The 20,249-nt window shown below is 35.6% G+C and overlaps 1 protein-coding gene across 1 annotated transcript in view; it reads left to right on the forward strand.

Moving 5' to 3' along the window:
- Positions 1-9,427: 9,427 nt before the first annotated feature.
- Positions 9,428-20,249, forward strand: part of LOC118750686 — a 39,680-nt gene continuing 28,858 nt past the window's right edge. Inside the window, exon 1 of the mRNA XM_036485418.1 lies at positions 9,428-9,543. The gene's annotated coding sequence lies outside the window, so the exon portion shown is untranslated. The remainder of the gene's footprint in view (positions 9,544-20,249) is intronic.

The following is a 20,249-nucleotide window of genomic DNA, read 5'->3' on the forward strand; positions in this document are numbered from 1 at the left end:
TTTTAAAAATAACTTAAAGTAAATTTGCTATAATAAGCGTTAAATAAGCATTTTTAATATTAAGCTTATTAAAAGTTTTTTCAAACAAACCTTTAATAAGTTTTGAGAGCGAATGTTTATAAATAACTTAAACTTATAAATGAAATGTAAATGCCAACGACATGAAGTAGTAAATATAAAATTTTTTCAATCGTAAGTGACGTGTTTACGTTTTTTAAAATATATTATTAAAAGAAAAAATTAAATAAAACCAATGCGGTAAAACAAGAACATCCAATCCAGGACCCGCTGCGCTAATCGGTGGAGCATTCGAGTCTTCAAATGATGAGTTCCCCTTATCCTTTCTTAGTTTAACATTCAATTAAAAATGTATTAAATTTTTTTCAGAAAAGTTCATCAATGAGGATGGCGGCGATGAAGCGGAATATATACATAGCTGCATCGATGTCGTTTTTCCAATTTGCCAATAACCGCAAGTAATTGAAAGCACGCAACAAGATGTAATAATTAACTTTTTTATGCTTAATTTGTATGTGTTATTGTGAATTTGTATGCTAAAATGTCTATTCCCTATTTATATTTTCGCGACTGTAGATGAGTCCGCCGAAAATTCGCATTTCGTTTAGTTTCTAGATGTTAAGCAATCTATGTATGAGTTTTTAATGAAATATCTTTAAATAAAGGGTTATAAAAATGTTTATAAAAAGATTTCAATTGAAAATTTTTAGTAAGTTTATATTCATACTCTTATAAAAAACTTTTTTTGAACCTTTATTATAAGTTTACACTTTTACGCTTATAAAAAGCTTTCTTTTGAACATTTATTACAAGTTTATATTTCTACGCTTATAACCAATGTTCCTTTTCGATTATATTACGCTTACACTCAAGCGTTTTATAAACAAAAAATCAACGTTTTGTAAGCTTAATGTTTATAATTGAAAACTTAAAAAAAACTTTCTTTAAGTTTATTTTGCTTGTTGGGATATTGAAATATACATTGATTGAATTATAGCAAAGAATAAATCTTTCATTTGTGTTCAAACTTAATACCAATTAGTAATACTACTTAGGTATAAGTTATTTATTCAAAGCAGTTAGCAACCAATAAATTTAACAAAGCTATTGCAATTCAACAGTAAATTTTTTTTTTACTTTTTAAATTACTTTGAGGGATGGAATTCGAAAAAAAATGTTTTAATTCCTTTGAAATGATTTGAAAAAAATCAATTATATTTTCAATTCCTTTCAAGGAAATTGAAAAAAAATTACATTACTCGCACGTAATTTATTCCAATTACAATATGAAATTCCTTGTAATTAAAAATAAAAAAAAATAAAACAATTACATTTGGAATTACTTGTAAGGAATCGAGAAAGTAATCAATTCCTTTGCTGTAAACTGAAGGAATTGATTCCTAATTACAATTACTGAGGAATGTAATTGTAATGTAATTGCATTTACCCAGCTCTGCCTTAAGCACATCAAAAAGAATTTAATAAAAGTAAATTTTTTTTAATATACACATTAACTTTGTAAATATCGGGTAAAAAATATCAGAATCGAATTTCAAAAGTATCGATTTAGTATCGTATCGATATGGGAGTTTTCGTATTTTTGAAATTGTCCGTTGTATGGAAGGTTGACGTTATTTTAGTACGATTTCAAAAGATACACATATATTGAGGGCTTATTATATTCAATACACTCTATCTGCAATTTTCACAAAAACTACTTTGTGATATTAGAACCTAACTGGGACTTACCTGTCATCACTGATGTTAGTTCTGACTTTGCATACATACAAATAACGCACGCACGTTTGTGGCACTCGCTAATTAATCGCATATTTAAGTGGTTTAATTGGACATAAAATACTTTCTCATACCGGAAGTGCTCACTAGATGTATACTGGGGACGGGTTGTTGGTGAGCTCTCTGATAAACAAAAAATTTTCAGGTAAAAGTGTCACCGTTTTTGAAGTATTTACATTTTTTTAATTTAAAAAAAATCGTGCCTTTTCATGTATTTTCTTTAACTGCATCTACAAACCACACTATACTTAGTAAATTTTGTATGTAAAATACTTCCAGATAGTTGCTTCTCCATACTCAAATGCAATGTAGTCAAAATATATTAAGAAACCATCATAAAATTAGGACTATTTTAGGATTTTTACCTTTTTGATATTTTCTTCCCCAACTTTGACTATCTCTGGTGAAAAAAATGTACTGAGCTATAACTTTATAAAAGAATTGCTCATTTAATAAAGATTTCAGAAAGGTGCCACCCTTACTGTTTCGAATAGAAAAAAAAAGTTATAGCCGCTTTTGTGGGCAAAGGACTGAGACACGCTGGAATGTTTTTAATATATTTAAATTTAAGTTGCTCTTGTTACCGACCAATGACATGCTAAATAGTACAAAGGTACATTATTACCTGCTCCTGACATTATTTTATGTTACTTACCGGAATTAGTGAAAGTGGATTTTGTGAAATTGAACCCTTCGAACATTGTGTTATTAATACTATGACAGAGAACACGCAGTATACGTCGCATGAATATGCGGACACCGTCGTTGTCGCTGATTGAAAAACTCGAAACAAATATGGGTATGCAAAGAGATGCAATTATTACAGAGCTCTCTGTTATTGTGAAAGAGTCAGAGGAAAGAGTAATGCAGAGGATAAGCGACTTTGCTGCTGAAATATCTAATATGAAGTTATCAATAGCGGCAATTGACAGTAGGGTGTCGGCGGTTGAGAACTCTTGTGCCGATATAGTCTCTCTTCCCAATGAGGTGCTCGCTGTTCGTAGTGAACTAAGCGAGTTGCAACATAATGCAGTGGCTACGGATGTTATAATTAATGGTATCCCTCCAGAAAGTAGTGAAAAGTTGAGGAAAGTTTTTGGAAAACTCTGCACTGCTTTTGAGCACCCACTCCCAATTTTACGTGACGTATTCCGCATACGTTCGGCTAAATCTGGCCAGCGCAAAAACAATAATACACCTGTTGTGGTAAAGCTTGTCACTGCATTTGACCGCAGTCAGCTCTTCAAATCGATTGCTGGGTTTTGCAAAACAAATAAGAGGTCATTAATACTCTCGGACCTCGGGCTGCCTGGCTATGGACAGATCTATGTACATGAGAGCTTGACGAGATCTGCGCGGGAGGTTATGATGTATGCTACAGAGTGCAAGAGGAAAAAGCTCCTGTCGTCTGCTTTCTCTATTCGGGGGAAAGTTTATATTAGGCTGGAACCACACGAAGAGGCAAAAGTCGTGTTCAACAAGAGAGACGTTGATGCTCTTCTCAGCGCTAAGAAATAAGGTCTAATTACCCTGCATTGAAACCCCAAACTAGTCAGGAAAAATACTAGTTTACAACTAGAATTTCCTGACTGAAACCGAACTAGTTCGAAAATGACCAGACTTGTACCAAGTACAAAACGATTTATTCATGCCCTGTTTTATTTGACTTCGACAGTTTAATAAAATAGAGTACACAAAATATTATAACTTTTATTTGGGTATATTGTAAACCGTTAAAGCGAGTACGTACTCGCAATTATACCATGCCTGTTAAATAATGATTAATATTCATAAGGATTATTAATTAAAGCATGTTTTTTGTTATAACCGTTTAATGTTTAAATACCGATATTAGCACCATTTAAAGATTAATAATGGGTTACTGAAATCAAAAATTTTAATTATTTCGTTAAATTTAATTGCATCATTATGTTGTTATTTTTGACCGTTTTCAATTATTTTTGACTTTTTAATTACACGATTAATATAATTATTTGATTAACTTCAATTACACTGGACCACAAATTTCAACTTTTTCTCTTTACCAGAAACGCCGTTATGAAATTCTTATGTAAAATCACCCCCTGATTCCGAAAATCAAGGTTATTTTTATTGGGTCCACTTTATCATATATATCTCAAGAACGAATTAAGCAATTCCAAAACGGTTTGAAGCTTTTAAAAGGTAATAAAATTTTCTATAAACTGTGCATACAACACTTTTTGCTAGGCCCTGTAGATTCAAAGATAACGAACAATCATTACCGATTTTTTCAATTTTTTTTGTAAAAATATAAAAAAAATTGTACTTTGCGGGGAAGGATCTCGAAAACCTTTTATTTTTTTGCATATTTTTTTTTCTCCCTAAGCTCTGTTGTATTACAAAAAAAAATAAGGTATCATCGAAGAAAATCGATGCAAAACTACGTAAGTTATAAGCGATCAAATAAAAATACCCAGGTTGCGCAACTTCAATGTATGTACCTATACATACATACATATATTAAAGGTATAAAGTGCAAGTGAGATATTATCCGGATAAACGAATAACACCATAACAATGGTAACACTTTTTCTTTAAATAAATCAAATAGTACTTTTAATACTCGAATTGTATTATAGTAGGTAGAGTGGTTGCATCGAAAGGAAGAGTGGTTGGGTTCGAAACCTGCTGTAGGCATGTAGTTATAAACATGTATTTCCGTCAGTTATGGGTAAGTATGCAGGTAGATTTTCAAAATTATAAGACACAGAAAATTTCTAAAGCCTACATCTAAAACAGGTAGTATTTTCTTTTCCCGGCTTGTTATAAAAAGGAACCTTTCTGTCTAGGTAAGATTTGATTTTTTCAATTTTGTTCCGAGTATAAATATGAGTTAATGCGCTTTGAAACTTCATAACATCTTCAAGGCTCGCCGGAGATAGTTCAGTTCATAAGTCTAATTTCAAAACCGTGATTTATTAAAAAAAATAAAATGAGTAAAAGGACGCGAGAATTTGAGTGTAATAAGGATCCAGATATGTTCTGTTTCATGTGTGGCCAATATACTATCATAAGGCGACGACGAGTGTTCTCAGATCATATCAAAACTTTATACTCCAAGTATTTTGGAATTGAGCCTAAAAATGCTGAAAAACCATGGACACCGAACACTTTGTGTACATCGTGTCGAGTAGAATTGATTCAGTGGGAATCAGGACAACAAACAAAATTTGATACACCAATGATATGGAGAGAACCTACTTGCCATTCAATAGAGTGTTATATTTGTCAAACAAAAGTACTTGGCGTTGGAAGATCAAGAGGAGTAACCTATGCTAGCGTACCTACAGTGACATTACCAGTACTACATTCAACGGCAGTTGCGGATCCAGTTCCATTGTCAACAGTAACATCTGAGTGCGGGGGATCAAGTTGTACTGAATTTCGCATGGAAAACGAAAGAAACGTTCTGTCACAAGCACAACTTAATGATTGGATAAGAGATTTGGAACTATCCAAGGAAAAGGCCGAGATCCACACTTCTCGTATGCAACAATTTAAATTTGTGTCATCCGATGTTAAGGTGACATATAGTAGAACTCGTCACGAACCATTTTCCAAACACTATACCAAGAAAGACAGTATATGCTACTGCAACGACATCCCTGGTTTATTCAAAGAGTTTGGTCAAACATATGATTCAAAAGAGTGGCGATTGTTCATAGACGGCAATAAACTGAGTTTGAAGGCTGTATTATTGCATATTGGTAACAAAAAGCCTTCTATCCCGATTGCACATGCAGTAAATACAAAGGAAACCTACGAGGAAATGCAAAAAATACTCAAATTTATCAAATATGAAGAGCATGATTGGAAAATATGTTCTGATCTCAAAGTCGTTGCAATGCTATGCGGTCTACAAAGTGGCTACACCAAGCACTGCTGCTTCCTCTGCAAGTGGGATAGCCGAGCTCGTAAGGACCACTACGTCAGAAAGGATTGGCCGGAAAGAGTCGAGTTTACCGTTGGTGTGGATAACATCAAATACACCCCTCTTGTCAAGAAAGAGAAAATCATACTTCCACCCTTACACATCAAGCTCGGTCTCATTAAAAACTTTGTTAAGGCTTTGGACAAAGAAGGCGAAGCATTCGACTATTTGAAAACAGTTTTTCCAGATATTTCTCAAGCCAAGATAAAGGAAGGTATTTTTGTTGGACCACAAATAAGAAAGTTGATCAACAATAATCAATTCAAAGGACTACTCTCATCAGTTAAGGCAGCAGCGTGGGAATCCTTTGAAAAGGCCGTTGCTTCTTTTCTCGGTAGACACAAAAGCCCTAACTACGAGCAGATAGTGAACGACCTAATCAATAATTATGCGAAAATGGGCGTAAATATGTCTTTAAAAATTCACTTTCTCCACTCACATTTGAGCTTTTTTCCGGCAAATCTTGGCGACGAAAGTGATGAACATGGCGAAAGGTTTCATCAGCAAATGAAATTAATTGAGAATCGATATCAAGGATTCTGGGACGTCGCAATGATGGGTGATTACTGCTGGTTTCTCATAAGAGAAACCAATCCTAAACTGAATAAGCGTCAAAGTAGAATACATAATTATTTCGACAACATAGTAAAATCAAATTCAGATAAAGATTGTTATAATATAGTATAAACATAAATAAATTTAAAAAAAAAAGTTAAAAATATGGGTAATTTCATTCATAAATTGAACTTTTAACTCGATAGAAACAGAGCATAGCTAGATATTTCACTCTTCTTTATACCATACATACGTTTTGAGGTATACGTTGAAATTGCGCAACCTGGGTATTTTTATTTGATCGCTTATAACTTACGTAGTTTTGCATCGATTTTCTTCGATGATACCTTATTTTTTTTGTAATATAACAGAGCTTAGGGAGAAAAAAAAAATCTGCAAAAAAATAAAAGGTTTTCGAGATCCTTCCCCGCAAACTACAATTTTTTTTATATTTTTACAAAAAAAATTGAAAAAATCGGTAATGATTGTTCGTTATCTTTGAATCTACAGGGCCTAGCAAAAAGTGTTGTATGCACAGCTTTTTAGAAAATTTTATTACCTTTTAAAAGCTTCAAACCGTTTTGGAATTGCTTAATTCGTTCTTTAGATATATATGATTAAGTGGACCCAATGTTTTTTTTTTTTGCAAAAACGGTAAATTGCAAATATCTCAAAAACGGTACCATAAAATTAAAAATAACCTTGATTTTCGGCCTCAGGGGGTGATTTTACATACGAATTTCATAACGGCGTCTCTGGTAAATTTTGGCCGTCGACCAGTGTTATCAATCAACAAGCAAAAGTAGAGACAAAAATTAAAAATATTAATCACTGCTTGAATTATTGATTTATTTTATTCTTATCCAAATCTCAAATTTTAAACATTATTTATTACTTTTAAAAATTTTTAAAAATAAACGACTGAAATAGTTAATGAATTTAATTTATTTTAATGAAAACTTATATTTTTATTTTAGTGCACTCAAAAATTCACTAAAGTATTCGTTTTATTTTCAACTAAAATGTTTTCTTTTCCATATTCAATATTATTAAAAAAGATAAAAAATATAGTATTTATTGTACCTTAAAGCTTTTACTTTTAATTTAATGGAAAATGCATTTAAATTTATGTTCGAAAGTTTGAAATATGTATGTATTTATTTTTCCTATTTATTTATACTAAAAAAATTTAACACTAATTATTGGCAAATCTAAGGCTGCTAAATAAAAATGTGTAATGTATTAAAATGTACATGTATCAAAAGTTTTTTATTGTATATTCTTGAATTCGTTGTATATTTTTGACATCGAAAGTAGTGGTTTTGGTCCATAATTGGACTAGTATTGTCCCCTTTTTTTAAACTAGTATGAGACTGGTATATTTCTGATCGAAATCTGACAATTGCCATCTCGTAGGACATCCCCATGTTAAAAATACCAGTTGATTGCATGGAAAAAAAGATAGTTGGCTGACTAGTTGGGCATGCGGTTCATAATAGTTGTGAGGTAGTTTGCAACTAGTACATTTGACTACAGGATACTTGCAGCTGTCCCGTTTATAAAGAGTTATGATGGATTAAAAAATCGGTCCCCAGTGTTGAGGAAAACCATAAATTACTGATTAATATTTTGTGCAACCGGTACAGAGGTTTTAACATAGTCCATTTTAATGCTCGGAGCCTGACATCCGAAAAGTTAGATTACGTTAGCGACGTGTTTGGTGATTCATCCTTTGATGTTATCTGTGTGACAGAGACGTGGTTCAATCGTGACATAACGGACTTCTTTTAGCACTGCCGCATTAGTTGGAGCTCGAATACACCCCATGTTGGCTTATGTCGCACTGTCGAAATCTAATCGTCACAGCTTGTGTTGCGAATTTTATTCGCTTAATCCATAAAGTATATGATATTTCGTTACTAAATATTTTGCTATAACTTAATATATTTTTCAAATATTAGTATTTCTTTTATCGAAATCCGTGCTAAATTTCACATAAATTCTACTATTATTTCGATGAGGCTCATTTTCTTAAACTCAACATATGTACTTTTTTGCGTATATTCTATTCTATTTTCGTTTTCATTAACCCAAACTAAATATTCGATAAATTGCCGTAAATTATCCGTTGTTTATCCGTGGGACTTCAAATTTTTTCGCAGGCTTGTCTTTAAAAAATATCGCTTCGACACCTTCAAAAAACCAAGTTTTTCACAAAGCAAAAATTCCTATCGGATAATTTGCCGTTAATTATTTATCCGTAAACTATCGGTGAAAAGAATAATTTTGCCGCGGACATATTTTAAAAAATATTGTAAAAATATCTGAAAACCAATTAAGGAAACCAGCTAAACCCAAACTAACTATTTGATAATTTTCTGTAAATTATCCGTTGTTTAGCCGTGAAAAGAATAATCTTGGCGCAGACATATTTTTAAAAATATCGCGTGCCCTGCTAATTTCCGTGGAAAACAAATTGCCGTATAATGGCCCTTGTCCTCAGGTGAGTGCTGAATTTCTTCACCTTCATATGCCACCATTGCAGTAAGGTGAAAGGTATTTCCATTCTAATCTGTGATCTTTTTTGGTAGTTTATTTAAAGCTATATATACTCCGCTTTCACTCAATGAGTATATCTCGAAACAAATAAGAATGCCTGTAAAAATTTTAATTAATTACATTAAACAGTTTTATTAATTATTTATCGCTAAAATTGATAAAATTCATGGGCTTCGCATCGAGCAATAGAAAATATATGCATCAGTATGTAAATTAGGGTGGTCCAAAAATGCATGTGAAAAAGTAAAGTCGGAATTTTTATGCTCTCACCCCCTAGGATTGTTCTATACCGAAAAAATATACCCTTATTTTTTATTTTGAAATCAAAAAATATTTAGAGGTCGCTCAAAGCGCCCAAAGTTTTCCATGTATTTTATATGGGGAAAAACCACTTTTCGTAGAAATGGTATAGAATAGTTAAAAACCGAAGATTAGACGAAGTAAAAAATTTTAGCTTTGCAAAACGCGCACATATTGACCTTTTTGGAATCCAATAATTTATTTTTTTCTTATTGTAGTGTATTATTGAGCGTTGTGTTCGCTCGCCCCCGCTGATTAGCGCTGCCGCTAAAACATCATCGAATACCGAAAATCACTTCTTATTCAACGTCCGAGTGGGAAAGGTGGTTTTTTCTGTGCTGGTGAGTTGGAGAAAAAATACTAAAAATAATTTACTGTGCTAAAGTGATCTTTGGTGTTGAGCTATCTACATAGATAATTTGTGAGTATCATATTTTTCGTTTCTAAATTTTGTGTGGAGTTGTGTTTTTTTTTTTTATTAAAAAAAATACCTGACAATAGTTGTGTGGCGTGGCGTGGCAGCGTCATCTGCTACCATGGCGGGGTCTGACCGGGAGGGATCCTCCAGGTCAAGGTCAAGAGTCAGGAAAAAGAAAAGAAGAGACAATGAGGAAGACGTGCGGATTCCTGGGCAAATGGAAGTGCAAATGAGTCAGATTAAACCAAACTCTAATCCTTTCAATAACAGTGGCCATGTAGCAGGTGACGCTGAAATGCAGAGCTGGGCTTACATGGAACAAATTGACGACCATGTGCTTAGTAATAATAGTGGTATGAGTGGTATGGCGGCAACCGGCAGTCCTGCCAACAATTCTAACCATGAGGTTAGGAATGAAAATCACGCTCATGTATACAACATACATGAAAGCTATGACTTACATGACGTACAGGATAAAACGGTATTAGGCAGACAAACAGAAGTAGGAGAGGGAAATCAAAAAAATGGCAAAAGCAAATGGCGGGAAACAAAACCTGTCAGTAGGAAATGACATTAGTAAGGGGCATGATGAAATGCGCCAAAATAATAAAAATGAAACTATTCTTTATCCACACGACCATAAAGGGGAAATATACGTCTTAATCGATACATCAAAATCGGAGTTAGTTAGGAACACGAGAATAAGGAATGGGTTATATCTGTGGAGCATGATCAAAGATTTGGGTTTAGAAGACATTGACACAATCAAAGCAATTGGGGTCACGCTCTACAAGCTAGGTATAACAAGCATTAAATCGGCAAATGAGATTTTGGTAAATGAAAAGTTAAAGGAAATGCAAATGAGGGCCTTTATCCCCAGAGCATTTATTGAAACCTATGGGGTGATTAGGGACATACCCCTGGAGATCACAGAAGAGGAAATAAAAAATGAGGCAATCTCTGATGTGAAAATAACTTCAGTACAAAGATTTATGAGACGTGAGAGTCGTGAAAGTGAAAACAGAATTCCGACCTATACTGCCAAAATTGGCTTTGCCTCAAATAACCTACCCAAAGAAATCAAGCTTAACCACACCATTATCGAAGTTGAGTACTTCTATCCCTACATAAGGCAGTGTTTTAACTGCGGCAGGTTAGGGCACACAGGAAAAGCCTGTAGGGCCAACAAAAGATGTTTAAAGTGTGGAAACCAAGGGGGCTGTGAGCAAGGGTGCAGTAATGCCAAGTGTATTCTGTGTGGGGAGACCAATCACTTGGCAAATGAAAAAAATAAATGCTCCAAGTGGGAGAAGGAAGAGGGAATCAGTAAGATTATGACAATTAAAAAGCTAACTAGGAGGGAGGTAATAAAGACTTATACACCTTTTGCATCGAATAGGTTTAGGCTGCTAGACGATGAAGATTTCCCTGCTTTGGGTCAATCTTCAGATGCTTTAAAAGATAGGGATGCGGAAGTTAACGGAATCTTAACGCCAAGAAACTATGCAGCTATACTTAGGCGTAAGCAATACAGAACTAGCCAGTCATCCAAAAATAAAGTCACTAAGGCAAATGAAGAAAAAAGTGCGGAGGCTAAAGCCAAACGGAAAAATGCGTCAATTGAAGCCTATGGGGTAGCATTAAGAAAATAAAACATACACATCGTATCCGAAATGGAGAAATTAGTTGCAGAGATGATAAAATTTGCAAGTGACGCCTTTAGAAGGATCGACTTTCAGGCAGGTGTAACTGCATTTGATCATTTTGATCAGAGACTAAAGAAATTCTGCTTAGATCTAGACCACAAATTTATTACAAGTAACCCACTTTCTACCCTTGAACAATATGAAGATACTACAACATAACTGTCAGTCTCTTAGGAAAAACATTAACCATATTGAATATTATGCAAACAACTATAACGTGGACATTTTCTGCCTGAGTGAAACTTTTACTCAGAACGAAAATGATCTCAAGAAAAACATTGTAAACTTTAATATGGTCAAGAAAAACAGAAATGATGGATATGGTGGGGTAGCCATCGGCTTAAGAAAATCCATCAAATTTCGTAAGATTATTTTTGATTCAAGCCACGATATATGCATTGTGCAAACATGCAACCTTCCACGGAACCTAGTGATATGTGCGGTCTACTTTGAGCCCTCCTTAAGCGTGGGAGAGTTCAAAGAAACAATCAATAAACTTTTTGGTACATTGGAAGTGTACAAAAATGTATTGGTATGTGGGGATTTCAATGCCAGAGCACATGAATGGGGCGATTTCTTTGAGTCTAGCAGAGGTAACTGGCTTAAAAACTTTATAAATAACTCCAGCTTTTACTGTCTTAACAATCGATCAATAACCTTTAAAGCAGATCTGCAAGCTACTAGGGGATCAGTCTTGGATCTGACCTTCACGAACATCACATCATCGGCAAACTGGGAGGTGGTCCCCTGTCAACTGGGTGGCAGCCACCATTACCCAATTGTAATAAGCTTCGACCAGATTGAAACAAAAAAATCCACGTTCCTTGCCAAAAGAAAATTGCTTAGCGATCTAGGTACTGTCCAGCTTGACACAGACATCAAACAAATTGAAAATATTTTAACTAATGAAATTAAAGCGTCCACCTTTGAGATCAAAGATTCTCGACGCCCTAAGTTCTGGTGGCACAAAGGGTTGGAAAAGCTCTTTAGGCTGCAATTGGCCGCGACAAAAAAGTGCAACAAATACCCGACTGCTCAAAACTTAAGAGCTGCGACTGAAGCCAAGGAAAATTGGAAAAATGCGGTAGAAGAAGCCAAAAAAGAAAGTTACAACAAGAACCTAAACCTCCTCAATAGTCACCCAAATACTAGAGAAGCATGGAAATTTGTCAAAAATATGAAAGGTGCCGGATCCACTGAGTCTAAGCAACCGTGGGACGATACCAATGACGCTTTGTACCTTCAACACCTAAAAAATCAGGTGAGTGATGAAGACGATACAAAAGAAAAAGTAGAGCGGAAAGTTGCTTGCGCAGACAAAGTTCCTATGTTTGAGGACAACGAGCTCAAAGGTGTACTTAAAAATAAGACTAAAAGGTCCGCGGGTGGGTGTGATCAGATCACATATGAAATGCTTCGATCCTTGCCGGAAACAGCGACAAAAAATTTACTAACTGCACTAAATGATGCCTTCGCCAAGTGTGAAATTAATGACTCTTGGCGTAAGGTAAGAATCGTCCCAATCCCTAAGGCAAACAAAGACCTAAGTGACTATAAGAATTTCCGTCCAATTTCACTTATATCGGTGCTAGTTAAGTCTATAAACCTCATGATTAAAGGCAGACTGGAAGGCTTTTTAAACGACAAAAATATTTATCCAGAGAGATCGTATGCGTATAGGAAAGGAAAGTCTGCGGCAATGTGTATCAATGATTTTCTACATAAAGTTGCCAGCTTAAAACATGCAGGCAAAAAGGCAGTAGTTCTGACGCTTGACATAAGCAATGCCTACAACTGTGTTACCCTAGGTAAGCTGCAGAGCCTGCTAGGGAACTTTGAAATACCAGATACGTATATAAAATGGATTATTGATTTCTTTGGCAAAAGAATTCTGCACCTGGGCAAGGAGTCCATAATAATAGAAGATGGCCTGCCACAGGGCAGCTGTCTATCGCCGCTACTCTTTAATTTATATACAAAAGAACTACACAGTATTGGGGACTCAGGGACAGACATCTATCAGTTTGCAGATGACTTTCTGATCCTATCGCACGGAAGCAATTGTGACATGGTGAGACAAAACCTTGAGCAGAAGGCCAAACAATTTTATGATATTTGTACCAAACTAAATTTGTCGTTCAACATACAAAAAACTAAGCTAATGTACATCGCTAAAAGTAATAGGCAAGATGTACAAATCAAAATAAATGAAATCCCTATTGAACAAGTGAGACAAATTAAATTCATTGGTAGAACTATAAACTCGTCGCTGACGGTAGGCCCGCACTTCCAAAGGTTAGTGAATGACACAAAGAAAAACGAAAACTTCTTGAAATGTCTTACTCCAGTGAAAACAGGTATAACACCAAAAGTGGCTGTTAACCTATATAAAAGCTTCATTAGGTCCAAGGTCGAAGTTGCAAGAACCACGGCTGCAAGGATACCGAAAACAATAAACAAGAAAATTATGACTTTTCAGAATGCCACCTTACGTAGATGTCTAGCCTAGCGTATGCCTTACACCTTCAACTCCAGTTCACACTATATATGTTTTAGCAAATGAACTTGAACCTCTGGAGAGGGGTAAATATCTAACTAGTAGGGAGTTAGTGAAGATAATGTTTGACAATCCGACTCTCTTCAACAGCGTAAAAAAGGATTTCTACCCAGAATCCAGTTATAGCTTAATATATCACGAATTCAAAAATACTTTCGATAAAATTGATACAGACTGCACCTTCCAAAAAAGCGTAGGTATGACAGTATTGGCGAAACCCGAGCTAAGGAAAAAAGATACGACCAAAGAACAATTTAAGGCAGAATATAATCAAAAGATTGACTTTTACAAGAACAACAAATTTTCTATCTTTGCAACTGATGCTTCAGGGGGCGAAACAGCCATGGGATGTGGAGTATATAATGTCACACATAATCAAAAATTTTTTTTCAAGATCAACTTTAAAACTTCCTCGGCCTTTGCAGAAGCATGGGCTATTGCCAAGGCAGTGGACATTGCTGTTGAGGACGGGTTGAAGAACATCGCAATTTTCACTGACAGTTTAGTAGCATGCAATTGGATAGAGAAAGAAAAGTCCAATAACTACATAGTAGCTCGCATACACAAACGCCTAAGTAAGGGGGGAATAAACTGTGTCCTAACATGGACTCCGAGCCATGTGGGAATACAAATTAATGAGACTGTGGATGAAATGGCAAAAACAGCCTTAGAAGTTGGCGCTCCTTTAAATGTGAGCCTAACTCCTGAGGAAGCAATCAGAAAAATCAATGAGGAACTAAGGAAAAATTGGAATGATAGGTGCCGCCAAACTGCAAGGGAGAAGGGCAAACTGTTTGCTGAATACTTCCCAGAGATTACAAGCGATCCGTGGTATATTAAGTCCAAAATGGAAGCTAGAGACATAAAGACAATAAACAGACTACTCACGGGACACACCTATGACAGAGTATACTTACATAAAATTGGGGCAAGTGAATCTGATCGTTGTCAGAGCTGCCAAGCAACCGACAACTACATCCATGCCATTTTTGAATGTGGGAAACACAACTCCATTAGGGAAAAATATGATATCTTTAACGAATTTGAAAACCTCCATCATATTCTCAAAAAACGCGACACCAGAGCACTTATAGAGTTATGTAAATTCATTAGGGAAGCTGAAATCAGCATCTAAAAAAGTGTAAAAAAGAAATGATATAAACAATTAAAAGTAAAAAAGAACAACTCACCAAGAAACAACCAACTCAACACGAAGACAGAATAAGTAGTCGAGCACTTTTCAGTGCTAAAAACAGCATTTTTAAATGCTACATAACATTATAATATGATAACTAAACATAAACAATCACTATAACCAAAACTAAAAATAACAAATTTAAACGGCCGTTCAAAACAACGAAAGAACCATATCGTCACGTTCAAGTAGATCAAAGGCTGTCAACGCTCACACAGCCTTTTCGCTAAAAGTCAACTGCCAGAAGAAATCAATCTCATCGCAACAAACAGGTCTTGAGCCAGAAAACCAGCAAGAAACACAGCAATCAACTCAACTACCATGCAGATTATCGAAAAATATAACGAAACCGATCAACCAGCTCGATAAACTCGGCGGATGTGTATATCAATCAATTTAACACGATCCAATATCAGAATCAAAACGCTTCAATGAGGCGTTCGTTTAAGCAATAAATATTGCTCTCCAGTTGGCGGCTGGCGCTCAAAAGCACATCAGTTAAAAAATTGCAAATAATACGCAAGAGGCAACACGTAACCAATTAAGAGGAATAATCTGTCAAATCGTAATCACCCTGGCAGTATGAGTGCATAAACTCAGCCACAAAACCGCAAAGTGCAAAAAAAAAAAGAATACCGAAAATCGTAATGCATTCGAAATGCACTCCCAACGCTCGCAAGTTCAATGCACTTCTCCCATGCTCACTTCCCAACAACAAGAAACTATCGGAACTGGGCTTGAGAAGCAGAAAGGTAATGTCTCTGATATAATGCAAACTGTTCGCTGAAATCGCTGCTTTAAGAGCTGATCATCAAAAAGCTCTCTCATTAATCAATGCTCTTCATGAGGACAAGTTGCTGCTTATAAAAAAAGTGGAGGGGTTACAAGAACAACTTCAGTCTGTTCAGAAAACGTTATTTGAAAACAATCTCGCGCCTGCCGTTGGTATGTTGTCCCAAAACGTCACACACTTAAGAAAAAATGTATCTCTGCCCTGCAACGACATAAAATCTGGCTCTCTTAAGCCGCCGTCGCCGCTACCTGTCCCTGAGAATAAACATCACTCTACTACTGGTTCTTTGCCTGCTGCTGATGATGCCGTAGATAAATTGCTGCCGTTATCATATGGTAATGCTGCTGCTGCTGCTTCTGACTCCTCTCAATCAGCATTACGAGGGCTTATATTCAATACCCTCTATCTACAATTTTGATGAAAATGAGTTTTTGATGGTAACGTGAGCTCTTATTTATCCTTCAGCCATGACAATAATGCCAAACTTAAAATTTTGCTTTTATGGTATTATATTCTCATTTTGAAAAATCCACTATCTGCAATAACATTTTGTTACAAAAGCAAAATCCTCTATCTATACAATTTTCCTGGAAAATCGTTTTCATTACCATTTTTTTTGTGGCAGGTCAAATAAAGACTGAGTAAGTTACATGTGCCGATGCATGTATGTATATGTTCCGGTAAAATCCGATCTTAGGTCAAACTAGTTTTGCCCAGGCTAAACTTGTTCTACCTAATGCGATGTCCAACCGAAACCAAATCTTGTGGACTGCGTAGCTTCAGTTGGACTGATGATGAGAGTTACAAAAATAGTTTATTCTAAGATCGGGTTTGGCCGGTAGCTTACAGGTATATACATGTCCGCTCATTTACTACAATAATGTCATAACTCAAAAAATCAAAACCCGAGAAGGACGGCTTTAAAGTTTTGAATTTACATATACGCCGATACTTAAAATGAATACATATTTTATTCTAGTGAGATTCTGGTAAAGGCCTGTATGCAGCTCTCAAGAAAAGCAAAAACTCCATATAAAATGACGTACAAGAAATGGCTAAGAAATTTTCTTGAGTCAAATTTCCTTAAGGCAGTACGCAGATCTTAAGAAATTTACTACGCTTTCTACTACGGTTTTCTAAAGTTTTTTGTGAAGAAAGAGCATAAGGCAACCCAGTTTTGCAACAGAAATATATGCCCGTTCCATTATTTCTTGAGGAAAGAGTGAGGCAACAGGCTGTGAAGTATCAAAAAATGTCAAAATTCCTTGGACACACACGCGAAATAATGGCAATTTTTTCTGGACCGTTTTCTTGAGAGCTGCATACAGGGCTTAATCGATACAGCTATGATATTTTTACACGAAATAGAAAAAGACGTAGCGATAATTTCTGCATACTCAACTCAAAATTTGTATTTTTTGGATTATGACACTACTAAAGTAAATGAGCGATGTGTATATGTTTATTTGCCTCCACTTGGTCCGAAGATTCCCACAATTCTCTCTTACTCATATCTATTTAAGAGTTTGACCAACCATCTCTTCGATGACAGGCAAAAGCCCTGGTGCAGACAAAATCCCGTACCCCGTTCTAAAAAATCATCCGTATCCCATCAAACATAGAGTCATTAAACTCCATAACTACATTTTATTTCAAGGGTTATATCATCAAGAGTGGGAAACTGCTATTATTATTCCTATTGCCAAACTAAATACGCTAATGATATTTTAATTTTTTCTAAGACTAAGGACTTGACTTCTAACATACTAAACGATCTAATCAATTGGTCCAAATCTTCAGGAGCTCAGATTTAAGCTGAAAAAGTAATTTTTTCACATATGCAGAAAATACAAATAAATACATACATCCAACCCTCTCCTTGTCTAACACCCCTCCCCTATACTGATACATTGAAAATATTTGGAATGATTTTTTACAATAAACCTACTTTCAAGCAGAACTGTCATTATGTAAAAGTTGACTTTGGGCTCGTAATTTATGGACACTGCGCAAAAAAACATCTTAAATTGCTAGAAACACCTTACTATGTAGCAGAGGAGAAAAAGCATCCGTGCATTTCCCACCTCGCCAATAACAGCTATCTCTCACGTCGAATCCTGCTTTCAACAAAAAAACCGATGTAGCAAGCAATCACCTTTATTTCGTATATTAAGCTACATCAAAGATTTCGACATCATCCGATGCTTACTAAAGTAAAAACTCTACCGCAAGGGCATTTGCCCAGTTTGATACTCATAAATTACCTGGGAGCTTATTTTCACAGACGGTTCCTGATATGGTGGTAACAAAAGGGCTGGGTGTTACAATTGTCTTCAGTGCTTTTCCCCCGTACTGCTCGGCATTTACAGCCGAATCAGCTGTACGTTTCGCCTCTATAAACGAAGGAAATTTCCTCATCTGAACGGACAGTAAACCAGCCAGCGAAGCCTCTTTTAACAGTGCTAATGATTCTCATATAATTTCGAAATCACGTGAAATACTCTTGACACAAAAACACATTTAAAATTATGTGGTTACCTGGGCACATCGGAATAGAAGGGAACGAATTTTCACACCTATGATTTCTGCATTAAAATCTTAGTTTAACATAGTATTTACGTCTAAAGAACTGACATTTTCATTATTCTGCAAAACCCTCTATCAGCAAATTTTTCTATATAAATAGTTATAATTCGAATTGCAATAACCTCTATCTGATCTTTAAACTAAAATTAAATGAATTAAAAGTAAAAAACTAGTTTTAGTATATTGCGTGAATATTTAAGACATGCGTGTGTACTTAAAATTATTAACACTTTTAAAAACAGCTGCCAAAACAGTTTTTTTGCTCTCCTGAAAAATTGAGTTTTTGCAGATAGAGGGTATTGAATATAAGCCCTCGATTAGCTAACGCAAAAACGCCTCTTCTGCCTGCTGCTGTCCCCGCTGAGCAAACTGCACCTATTGCTTCTACTACTTCGCGTTGCCCTAACTCTATACACAAAACAAGTGAAAATGTTTTCAATAACAATAATACAGCCGATTCGCGATCGCCCAGCTCAAATGGAAAGAATGTCGAAAACAAAAGGAAAACTAATAATGAGCAAACTGCACCTATTGCTTCTTCTACTTCGCGTTGCCCTAACTCTCAAAACAAAACAAGTGAAAATGTTGTCAATAACAATAATACAGCCGATTCGCGATCGCCCAACTCAAACGGAAAGAATGTCGAAAACAAAAGGAAAACTAATATTAAACAACTTTTTGTTGGTTCGAACTCTAACACTGAGCATGCAGTAGCCGAACGTTATAAATGGCTTCATCTTTCGCCCTTTTCAAATTCAGTCACGGCTGATATGGTTAAAGAGTTTATCTCAAATCGCACTGGTATCGATAAGAATTCGATGTTTTGCTACAACCTTGTTAAGAAAGGTGTCCACGCTAGTACTCTCAAAAGTATTAATTTCAAACTGGGCGTACATGTAAATTCATACTCGAAGCTATTACTGCCTGAGCTGTGGCCTGCTAACGTAGTTGTACGCCCTTTTCGCTTTTTTCCAAAAAAACGAGGAGCTTCAACCGACGGCCAAGCAGAGAACATTGCCGCCTGAAAATCTACATGCAAAACATTTCTGGACTAAGAACTAAATCACAGCTTGTGCGGTTGTTTAGTTCTCATCTTGAATACGACGTTATAGTAATCATTGAGACTTGGCTGAATGAAAACTTCTACAGTGATGAGTATTTCGACTCTAACCTTTACAATGTCTTTCGTAAAGATAGAAACTCCACTCTAACTGGCTTAGCGAGAGGTGGGGGCGTTCTTATCGCTGTGCAATGTAAGCACCATGCTTCTACTATTGAGCTTGAAAATCAAAATGCGCTACTCGACCAACTGTGTGTTAGAATTCATGGTAGTTCCGACTCCCTTGTTGCTGCCTCGTATATTCCGCCAAATAGTAGCCACAGCATTTACACAGCACATGTCGACAACATTACATCTCTCGCTTTGAATACAGTAGGAGGTGATCATCTTTGCGTGCTGGGTGACTTAACCTCTGCAATGTTAATTGGTCGCGCACCATTTCCAAATCAGCTCTCATTGCGTGTGATGTTAATAGCAAAAGTGAAATGTATCTAGTAGTTTTTAAGTATAGATCTCATGCAAATTAATTGTTTTTCCAATAAACTTGGTCGCACTTTAGACTTGATATTTTTAAGTAAAACTGTAAATTTTTTTTTACAGGAGTGTAATTTTCCCATAACTAAAACAGACATGCACCATGTACCTCTACACCATTTCCAGTTGTAAATGCGAAAGAGTCAATTGTAAATGAGAATAGTCAATTGTAAATGAGAAAGCGTCAATTGTAAATGA

The sequence above is a fragment of the Rhagoletis pomonella genome, unplaced genomic scaffold (genome assembly GCF_013731165.1).
Source record: "Rhagoletis pomonella isolate Grant_MI unplaced genomic scaffold, Rhpom_1.0 Rhpom_scaffold_00358, whole genome shotgun sequence".
Lineage (NCBI taxonomy): Eukaryota > Metazoa > Arthropoda > Insecta > Diptera > Tephritidae > Rhagoletis > Rhagoletis pomonella.